Raw genomic sequence first — 11,598 nt, 5'->3', positions numbered from 1 at the left:
TTTGCTTCAACAGAAATGTTAAAACAAATTGATGCCAATTTGCCCGTAAATATGATGTTCAAACGCAATTAATGTTCATTCCCAAGTTGAAGTACCTCAGTAGATGGGTACAGAGTATATCATATGTATAATTATATTAATATATAATTAAAAGTATTATAGACTAAAAGTAAACCTGTATAATCTATTTTCTTTTATCTTTACATCATTGTAACTCTCATAAAATGTACCTCATACATTCCCTTCAAAAGGGACTTTGTTCCCTTCTCACTCAAAGTGCGAGTGGCGAGCTGCCATATCCACCATGTTACGCTCCGTTTCTGTTTGTCCTAAGAAGGCCGTCTCATTTTAATGAGACTTGTTTAAAGGAGGACACTTGGTATACTGCAGCCTTCAAAGGACGTATCCTACCAAGCATGCAGCCTTCGAAATGAGACACAGCCATTAGCCTAGTTTACATCCACCTTTCACGCTATTTTGTTATCGACAAAATGAAAATGGGACATTTGCCGCCTTCTGACCGTTTCCATTCAAATGGCCTTTAAAAAGGGTAAAATCGATAAAAAGGGTGTGCATGCTGACATAATGCCTAAAGAAACTTTGTCGCATATGTTTTGGTTTAGCACAAAATAAATCTGCCCTGAACCTGTTTCCATTCAGAAATGTGTTTATCGCTAATTCGCCTCATAGATGTCCCTAATTGTTTCCTCTGAAGTTTTGGTAAAATGGGGAGAGTATTGAGACTATTCATTGAAATTAGCCAGTTTACTATCATTTTAAATTCACAAATAAAAGCATTCAGAAGAGGAGGAATTGCAGCAGTTGCCCTTCTGATAGGACTGTAATATTGGTCCTGATTTTACTCCTGTCGCAAGTTGGCACCGGTTCTGACCTGAAAGTGGATCATCGTGGCCCTGTTCAAGCTGGTAACCTGCACCAAGTAGTGGCGGAATCTTTCTGTCTCAGTATAAGGATCATCAATCGATGTGTATATGCTGTGTGCACAACTATTAAAGAAAAATAATTATGCAGTGTTATATCAGGGTTTACATGTGATACATTCCTGATATTCAATATTTTGAACAATCATCTAATCTAAAGCATCACCATAACAACCGCATTATGTCCCGCATATTTCTCCAGCAACTTTTAACGACCAACTGAACTTGATTATCATCTATAATGTATTAGCTTCAAAATGCAAATGTATATTTTCTGAAGAAGCAGTAAATGCGATCTGATGTAGAGGGTTAGATTTTAAATATTTAAATTTTAAATGTTCAAAAGCTCGTTTTCTGAAAGTGAACTCAGCATTGGACAAATAGTTCTGAAAGTTCAGAAATGATATGTTTTTTGTACTGTGGGCTAATTCCTTGACTGCCGTTTATTATTATGAATGGTGTGGAAAAGGAATTTTAATAAATAAACGGATGGATACTGTGATTAAATTAATCGCAAACAGTGGCCATTCATTTGTTCAACGTGCACAAGATATTTGTGTTGGCACTCCTGGAAGTGTCACATTTGCAGATAGGCTCTATATGCCGTAATCAATCCATATGATCAATCCATAATCACATAGAATAAATTGGCTTTCAATACTGTCATCATGATTAACACAGGCTAACGATTGGGGCAAACTCTGTCAAGTGGCACTACATTTTTGTGTTAATGCCAATTTTATCAACACAAAGTGTTTCCAAACCATTTTTTCCACAACATTTGATGTATCGACATAGAGTTTATGCGCTTGAGTTAAATGGAAAAATATTATGTCAACATTTGTGACATTTTAGCGATAATGTGCAGTACCATCAGCTTTATTTTGATGCACTAAAACTTTTTCAGCAAAAAATCATTGGATGGAAACTTAGTTATTGTTTTTATTGTGTGATTATAAATCAATCTCATTTAAGAGGGACAGTGTATTGTAAAATTTAACTGGCTGTGTTCGCTGAACATGAACTTGATATTTAGCCCTGTTTCTATCCATATAAAAAGGCTGTGGCATCCTTGTTTTCTGAAGCCTCTTAATGTTATTGAGTGTCCCTGAGTAGATTTTAGGAAAATTATTATTATTTCTCTCAGTCCTAAATCTCCATAATGAATGCTGCAGCCTTGATCTGTTCTTGTTTTGTTCTCAAAGATGCATAAAGGCTTTTATAAGCGTGCATGCTCTGAATTTATATATTAAAAAACAAACCTCGAACGTCCAAATAAACTACCACAGAGCTGTTTGATGAGAACAGATGATTGGCTTATATTTAAGCAAATAAGTTAAAGGTGCATCAGGTAATGCTATATTGCTAAAGGGAGTTACACATATTTTCATTAAATTATTTAAAGCAAAGTTATTAAGTATCTTGCTTATGCCGAAATAAATAGTCCCTGACATGTGAGATGAACAGATGTTTTGCGTCATATATGTATTGACCAATCAGCATCCAGAACCGAAAACATCTATTTTAAAATATTTACATTATCATTAATATATTAGGCATTCACCGGACGCCAGTTCCGTGAGTGATGGTCATTGAGTGAGAAAGTTCATTTTGCGTGAGTATTCATATTGATATCTCCTGTTAAGCTCATAAGGGATGTGCAGTAATTGTGTGCGAGTGTAAGTTCGCTGACTCACTCGCGCGCTTCAGATGCTCGTGAGCAATAACTGTCATGAGTGATCAAGTTTTTCTGAGTCATGCCACCTGTGTGGACTTTTTAAGCGTTTTTTGTTTGTTTTTTGGCTAGTTTTTTAAGTGTTGTACCTAAGCCCTCTCCGTTTTCTGTTGTTGCTTTTTGGCAGCGTTTTCTCTTTTTTTTTTTTTTGGCTCGGTTTCTTAATTAAATTGAATAAGTGGACAGGAACAGTAAGGCCTAAAGTTGCTCAGCTAATCTCAAAACCAGAGCTGCTTACATTGTTTGGGCACTACAGGCACGTTCCGAGTCAGCAGCAATTTGGGATAACTTATAGTGCCTAGATGCCCCAAAATGCAGCCTAGGTAGGCAACTCACTAGGTTTTGGGAATCTGTCTAACTGACAGACATCTTTTCTCTCCGTGTCAAGGTAATGCAGGAAATGCGAGTAAAGAAGAAATGCATAAATTGTAGTAACATGCAGTGGCAAATTTGATGAATTGTGAGGGTGCAAGAGTATTCTGCCAGGACACTACAGTCAGCTATTGAGAGAGGGATTGAGAGAGAATGCCATTTTTAGGGTGAAGGAGAGAATGAGGCTTTAGGGCCTGGTCTTGTTTATGCTTATATTGTTATTAAAGAAAGCATTATGTCAGGATTTCAATTATATTGTTCCTGTTGTGGTTTACATGTTGTCAGCAGTAAATGTCATCAATTGCAGCCTGCTCACAACTTGGTCATTTGAGCTGATGTTTAACCTTCAACTTTACATCATAAGTGCATTATATATATTTGGGCCTTGTGCATAAAAAAAGCAGAATGAAATTTTGTGTAAATCATATGTTAAACTATTATTACATAAAGTGTTGCACAGATTTTTTTGTAATCTATGACAAATCTATTTCTGCTAAAGGGTTTCTTCTGATGGTGGGGCAGTAAGTTGGTACTAAGAAACATGGATCAGGCCAGTGGAAATGCTTCCAGTGAAACTGCCCATTCTTTCCAGTCCAAGCACCCTGTGGTAAGACCTTTCTCTTCACAAAACACAATTCACATTAGCTATGAGGTTAGAGTGCCCAAAGCCTACCAAAATATTCGATTAGATGCAATTAACTCGAGGCTAGAACTGATATCTTCAATTCTACAGAAGGTAGAGTTTCAGCTTTTCTGAAGACAGATTGATTCTGCATGAAAGCTGTTTGCACTTCATATTTTTGGAAATCTTGTAGTTTTCAGACATTGAGCGCATTTACATGCATGTTCTTTCACCAATTATGGTTAATAAGCCGACTTTAATTACACCTTTGTCGGTGTAAGGTCATAAATGGCTTCTGAATAAACTGATTGACACATGTCGATTTTTGCCCATTACGCCAATTTTGCGTCACATTTTAACACTTACTGAATTTTATACCATCTTATCCAATGTGTGCACATGTTGTGCACAGGCCTATTCTGAGTTTGACATCAAAAGCAGAGAACAACATGATTATTTTAAATGCCATGTAAATGTATTTCTTGCTTTGTCTGATTTTTTAATAAGCTGATTTTTTAATTGGTGTGCATGTAACCGGCCCATTGTCAGTAATTTTTCAGTACAGTATCAGTAGAGTATGTATACATAGATATATAGCCATAATATCTGCAAACATTACATTGATATCCTCACTCATCCCACCTCTCTCCACCTGTGTTCAAGAACTTAATTAAATTCATAACTCAGAACAGCTGCAGACTATTAGTCTAAGCCATCCCATCTTCTCCCAGCTGTTGTTGGCAGGGTCAGTTTACCCACTAAGAGCTGCTGACTTCCTCTTAGTCTGAAGGATAATAATATGTAGATTAACTCAGATTCAGTCTACTTGAGGCTTCTTGATTGGCTCTTTGATCACCTAGCAGTCCTATTTTTCTTAGGCAGGTTACGTTCATAACACAAATAATGAGCTACTGTTTAACAGAGGGGAAAGGTAAGAATGTGATGAGAGTCTTTGCAGATTTTCCTAATGTTGACAAGAAAATTATCATTGAAGATGACAAAAAGCTTTTGGACGAAATTCCCACAGAAGCTCCTTTTCCTCAAACGCTGATGTAAATGACCTCAAATGTATTCCATTTTTGATTGGTTCATTAGCATCTCCATATCAGGTTGAAAAATGTTATCTGTGTTTAATATGATGGTGATTATCATAATCAGATTCAGGGCACAGCACTAGGTAAGCATAAGATAACTTGTGCCTCCATTAATGAATACACATATATGACTTTGCATTGGTGAAAACACTTGTGCGCACACTTTCAGGAGTCAATCATGTGGAACATTTTTTAGCTCAAATTTTGTATTTTTTTTTATTTAATTGGCACAAGACATAAATGTACTCACCTGGTCAGAAGTAAGATGTGTCAGATAAGTAGATACTTCTTGCTCTTTCCCCATGAAGCAATAACATTGGATGGTGGATCTACCAAATTATACGGATGTTCTCATAGCTTTCTGAGCAGGGGTTCAACAAGCAATTTTCCTCTCTTATTCCCAGTCAGTTATTACATTGGAGATAACTTTTTCTTCACAGTACCATGAAAAAACCTTACTAATACAAGCAGATTTATTACTGCACAGACTGCAATTCTGACTTTTTTAGAGCTTAGCCAAGAAAGTACTTTTGAATGGGCCTCAATAAAAATGGATGAGCCAAATTGACACCCATTTAAAAAAAAAAAAATGTTTTTATTTACAACAGAAAGGCAGTGCATTCAAACAGTGCTTTCACGTTTTAGAAAGCAGAATTGTGTTTTTTTTTTTTTAAGCATATATATATTTATTTTTTTGCTCATAATTTACTCATCCCATATTCGTATGTGTATGAATTTCTTTATTCTGCAGAACACAAATTAAAATTTTTAGAACAATATTTCAGCTCTGTAGGTTCATAAAATACAACTGAATAGTGACCTGAAATTTAAAGCTCCAAAAACACATAAATGCAGCATAAAAGTAATCCATACAACTCCAGTGGTTTAAGAAATATTTTCTGAAGCGATGTAATCAGTTTTGGGAGATAACAGACCAAAATGTAACTTGTTTTTCACTCTACATCTTGCCATTGCAGTCTCTAAGGACCATTATGATTTCAAGCTCGATTACCCTTCCTAGTGCTTGACACATACGCAGAGCGCTAGATGGCACTAGAAAGTCTAATCAAGCTTGAAATCATGATTGCCAAGGAGGCTGCTGATGTCAAGATTTATAAAGCATTTGCTGCTTTATGTCCTTTTTGAGCTTCAAAGTTTTGGTCACTATTCAGTTGCTTTGTATGGACCTACAAAGCTGAAATATTCTTCTAAAATATTCTACTATAGTGAAATCTCTCTAAAATAGTGTGAGAAATGTTTATTTTCTTTTAAACCGAAGCATTTTATTTTCATCTCGTCTGAAATTAGAGTAATGCTGGAATAAAGTTTAATAAGAACATTACACACTAGTGCAATTTCTCTGCTTGTCAGACTATAATCTTGTGCTTTTATTACACTTGACCAAAGGCACAGGGTGCCTGTGAGCCCAAGCTAATGAAACATTATCAGCAGAAATTATTTTCTGTTGGAAAGGAGATTAAATGAATTAACCTGTGTGCTGGAGTCCCTATCAATTATGCAGTCTTATTTAATAATTGATTACTGTAAGTGATATTTCCCACAGAAATGATTAGAGACTTTGTAATAGCGTTCATTGTCGAGACAGCTTGAAATGATGTTAAATGTATTCTGCTGTCTCCAGCCTTGTCTCTTATCTTTCTGCTAAAATATTATGATTGCTATCAATTTGATTTGATGTCATCTTCAGTGGATATCTATCGGGGGACGCTCGGTTGAGTGCGACACCTTTCTGTCACAAAGGCCCAAATTGCTTGCGATTCAATTGCAATACTATTGTAGTAACCACTCATGAATAGATTTCATATATCCCTCACTTCCCTACACGGTTTGTGTTCAAACACTGATCAGTTCTACCTTTGATGTAGGAAAATGTGAAACAATTTGAGGGATAATAGAAAAAACAATAAAATTGGAACTTGTCACATTCCCTGCACAAAGAACAAGGGCCTCACTATTGGCTGGAGCATTATTTCTTATATCAGCTTAAAATATGTGAAAAAGTGCTGTCACTTTTATCACTGTCGGTTTCAAATTTTCCATTCTTTTTTTCCTTTGTATTCCAGCAAACCCTTTTATTTGTATATCTCTGTGTGTGCTTGTGTTTGTTTTCTTTTTTAGATGTCCTGGTGTGTAAATATCAGGAGGAATTTGAAAAGCGAGACTCCTTCAGCGTGGTTGAGACCGCTGTTCGGACTGTGCTGTCACCAATGTACCCCAGAGTGTCTGGTGAGAAAACGAGAGGGATGAAAGGATTATTTGAAGATAATAAAAGTACAAACAGGGAGAGCCAGTTGGGGAAGCACACAGGTTTAGGCTTACCTGAAAACCCCAGACACTGCTTTCACAAAATCATATCATGAGGGACAATCAAAGGGATTTCAGACTGCATGCGAACATGTTACTTACGGTAGGAATAGCTGGAAAAAGGGATTAGGAGTGGAGAAAATAATAAACTCTCAAGAGCATAGTTCCCCCAGTGCTATGAAGAGCATTTCAGAAAACTGCAGATGACTAAGCTTGTTTTCAACAGCACTGGTCCCAGCAGACAGATCGTGCAGAGAGCTTGGATTCAAGGCTAATGGAGCTGTAATCACAGGGTTATTGGATCGAATCCCCTCCTGAATGAATCTATTAATCTCAACAATCTCAGACCAGCCACCCAGTTAAATCTTATTTGATCATATGATCATAGTCCTTTATTTGGGTTTATATAAAAGTAATATAAAAACATGTGCAATATTTTTTTGAACTGCCGTGGCAAACAATTCTATTCTATTCACAGAACCCAGGGACGAAGCACTATTATAATTGCATTTTATTTTATTTTCAAACATGACTTAAGAAGTTTAACGAAAATTCTGCCATCATTTACTCATTCTCATGATGTTCCAAACCTGTTTGTTTTGTTTCTTCTGTGGATCACAAAGAAGTTTACCAGAATGTTGACTTGGTTCTCTTGTCAAGGCAAACATGACCCCCCCACCTTAAAAGTATGACCCTTACCAGCTCTTTTCTAAGCCACTGCACAGATAAAACATGGTCACTGTAATATCCTTTTAGAAAATTATTCAACTGTATAGGTTTACAAATTAGTCTTGATTCCAGTAGTAATTTGTTTATAATATTTGTTAAACCTGCAAAGGCAGTGATTCTGTATCATATTATTAATGGTTGACCTAAATGCAACCTATATATTCTTATACAGCCCCGAAAATAAATCTTTTCTAGTTACTTTTTGGAGGTAAACTGTGCAGAGCTGGTGCAGTCACTTAGAAGAGACTAGTTATATGGTAGTTGGCATAAACCAACCCTGTCACAGAGATTATAGGTCATTTTGCCTGCCTTTCTTTGCGAGGGTCACAACCTAATTTAAAAATAAAATAAATAAATAAAATAGGTCCACGTTAGAGAAAAATGTAGGTGCAGTGGTTACTTCCACATTGGTGCTCTTTGGAGTGATGCAGTTTTCAGTATAGCCCCTGACATTTCCCCTCTCTCTCTCTCTCTCCCAAAAATGTAATTTAATTTTCCAGATTAAAAGGAGATGAATTAAAAAAAAAAAAGCAGTGAGAGGTGCTCCTCACCTTTGGTTGGCACAACTTTAACTTCTACTTTAGCCTTGCCTATTTTTCTCAAGAACTAGTGTTTTTAGTGTTGCATTCTATCAGTTACCAACCGAAATGCATGTCAGCATATTTTGAGAAACATTTTATTTTGAAGTATTTTTATTTAGTATGGCACGACTTTCTGACAATATGATTTATAGTGGAACTAATAGGGTACTATTTTGAACTCTGAAAGGTTTCCCTAAAGTGTGTCATTATCTCGAGTCTATATAGGACATCAGAACAGACTCTCTGAACTATGTGATGGATGCTGGTTAGAGCACTTTCCATCAGGTTTAATCAAATATCCTCTTGCCAATTTCAGGGCCTGAAGTTGCTTCGAAACACTCCTCTGCTGGGCTTTCAGAATTTGACGTGTGTGATCGAGACACACACCAGGTAAGTGCACATCCTTCACTCAGCTCAAGCCCTCCCCATGCCAGCCATTAAAATAAAAATGCATCTCTCAATTCCAGCTTGAAACTACTCGTTTGTATTTCTGACTCACAAGCCTGATATGTGCAATTCAGTCACAAAATAAAGAACTCTAGAACAGTGTTGGTGAAACGTGATAAAAGTAATGTGTGTTAACTTTTTCAAGTAACGAGTAAAGCAACACAATATTTTATTTTAGACCATAATATCTCCGAGTTATTTTTTTTTTAAAATAAGTAATGTGCTGCTTTTGCTGTATTGTGATAAATCAGGAGTAAATGTGTACAAACTTTGAGGAGGGGCATTGTAGTTCTAGAGTGTGGTAGATTTACTAGAGATGTTAAATGAAGTTGTAGTATGTGTGCACATGATGGGTATTGTAGTTCTAGAGAGGATGAGCTATGCTAATCAGCGATGGGCAGAGCACAACAAGTCTTCTTTTAGCCCACCCTGAGATTTATGTTTTAAAAATGGCAAAATATTGCTGGTAAAGGAATGTAAATCTGAACGCTTTAGTGGAATCCAGTTGTATTCATCATTTGCAGCGGTGGATTTTTTTGTGCACTGGAGCTTAAATGAGCAGTCATCATAAACTTTGCCATTATCATGACATCAGAGCAAGAGTTAAGAAATGTGTTCTCGTAAGGCAACATTTTGACAAAAATGTAACATTTGAATAAGTGATACTTTGATTCTCGCGATTGATTCATGTAGGCTGCGTTTAAAAGTGTGTAAACACACATTTTCTTGGCATAATATAGCAAGGGCATAAGTTGGAGAAGTCTTCCTGTCGATGCGGCATGATTATATGGATATATACAACGTGGAATGATTGTTGACTGTTTGTGCATCCAAATTGCTTTGTTTTAAAGCTGCCCATAACTACGTATCTAGGATCAGTTTGCATCCAAACTGCTCCTTGTTAAAGCATTTAAAATTCAACATTCGGTTGAGTGAAATGCGATTGATTCATGTGTTAATACACACTGCATTAAAAAAATCTTTGAATGCTTTTAGGCAGAGGGATTATAAGACTAGTCTTCCACTGGCCACGACATGATACACAGGGTGAAATACTTGCTCAATTCACGGACTTAAGCAGCTGAACTGCTCTGTCATACAGCTCCCCTTAACTGGGAGTATGGGATGAGAAAAGCTGACTCTGGATCAGCGGCTGCGATCAACGTACTACATGGTTTGTTATGCAGACAAAATGTCTTAATTTATTATAATTTAAAATATTTTATGTTTTTGTCCTATAATAAACAAGTAATTTGATTAATGAAACAAAGTTTTGAAGACATTTTGGTAGCATTAAAAACAATTCCATTCAAGTTGTATCAAGTGGCGGTGAGCAAAAAGTAACGTAGCATTTTACTTTCCATAAAAAGTATTTTTTTAATTTCGTTAAAGAAGCTTCAGAAGCCAGGCACTGCAGTTCCTGCTAAAAATGAAAATTGTGTAATTTACTCATTTTAATGTAAATAACATTTAATTTATTCTTTGAATTAACATTTAACATTTTTTTAATTAACACTTTCATTTTGCCTAACGTCTCCTTTTGTGTTCCACAAAAGAGAGAAGGTCATATGGGTTTGAAACCACATGGAGTGAGTAAATAATGTTAGAATTTTCATTTTTAGGTTACCTGTAACTATGCCTTTAAGATTTTAAAGGCCCAAAACATTGGCAGATGCTAATTAACATTTTGCATGCTGATTAGTGTTAAGAATGTGATTTATTCACCCATTATTTATTGGTCAGTGATTAAGGTGAGTGAGAAAATATATTTTTATCCAAGGGCTCCTTATATTTTTGCAAATCTGGTAAAAGTCAGAGCGCATCCACGTGTGTACTCATCTGTGTGTGTTTTCAGGTACTGTGGCTGGTTAGTAAGGAGGATTTGCTGTGTGTTGTTTGTATGGGGTCGTGACGTTCAGTCCAGCCCTGCTGGAGATAGACTGCACAGAGTTGAAAACAGCAAGAGGCTCAGCTCACTCAAACACTCTTCACTGATTAGATGACATGCCATGTGTAGAGAGAGCATGCAAGATGCATTCTAGGCTTGAGAGATTCTTTTCTCCCACAAGACTCCTGTTGAGATTTAATTCAGATTCTGTTAATATAGAAGATTGGTTGCCACTTTATCTGACATCATATTAGGGTTTGTATGGCTTTGGATACATGGCACTGCCATTGAAGTTGACAAGACACATTTAACTCTGAGCCCCATATCAGGGTTTGCACCATTTAGAATAGCCAGTTCAATTTAAATTCAGTTCAATTGAGGTAGCAAACAGGAAGAAGAGTTGCAAATTAAATTAAAATGTCAAATTAAATTGGAAAGAAATTACTGTGACTAGTCTAGTTTTAAAAATAAATTTAATTTATCATTATGAATTGCCCATTAACATGCATTATCATACACACAATATATGGTGTTTCCAGATTTCTTGAAACTAGGGCTGAGAAATTTAACGCATTCATTTCCACAATTAAGAGTTAACTATTTTACGTGTAACACAATTCCATTATCCATTTTTCCACTCACTAAAACTTCACAAAAGCTTTTCCTTTCCGGTGACTAAAATTGGAACTACACGCTCAACTCGCTGTAAATTCTACCGCAGAAACGGAATGTGTAGAGCAGTGCATACTTCTTCATAAAAATTTGTTTTTCTTAGGGGTGTAATGGTTCTCGATTCGGTTTGGTTCTCGATACTCAGCTCATGGTTCAGTTTTCGATTCTTTAAACTAAGCCTAAATCAAGAAA

At 36.1% G+C, this 11,598-nt stretch overlaps 1 pseudogene; it reads left to right on the top strand.

Moving 5' to 3' along the window:
- Positions 1–3,589: 3,589 nt before the first annotated feature.
- Positions 3,590–11,598, top strand: part of LOC127631281 (glycerol-3-phosphate acyltransferase 2, mitochondrial-like) — a 55,418-nt pseudogene continuing 47,409 nt past the window's right edge.

This window comes from Xyrauchen texanus, chromosome 37 (assembly GCF_025860055.1).
Source record: "Xyrauchen texanus isolate HMW12.3.18 chromosome 37, RBS_HiC_50CHRs, whole genome shotgun sequence".
Taxonomy (NCBI): Eukaryota; Metazoa; Chordata; class Actinopteri; order Cypriniformes; family Catostomidae; genus Xyrauchen; species Xyrauchen texanus.
Note: the sequence above shows the minus strand (reverse complement) of the source record. Positions and strands in the feature narration are given on the sequence as shown.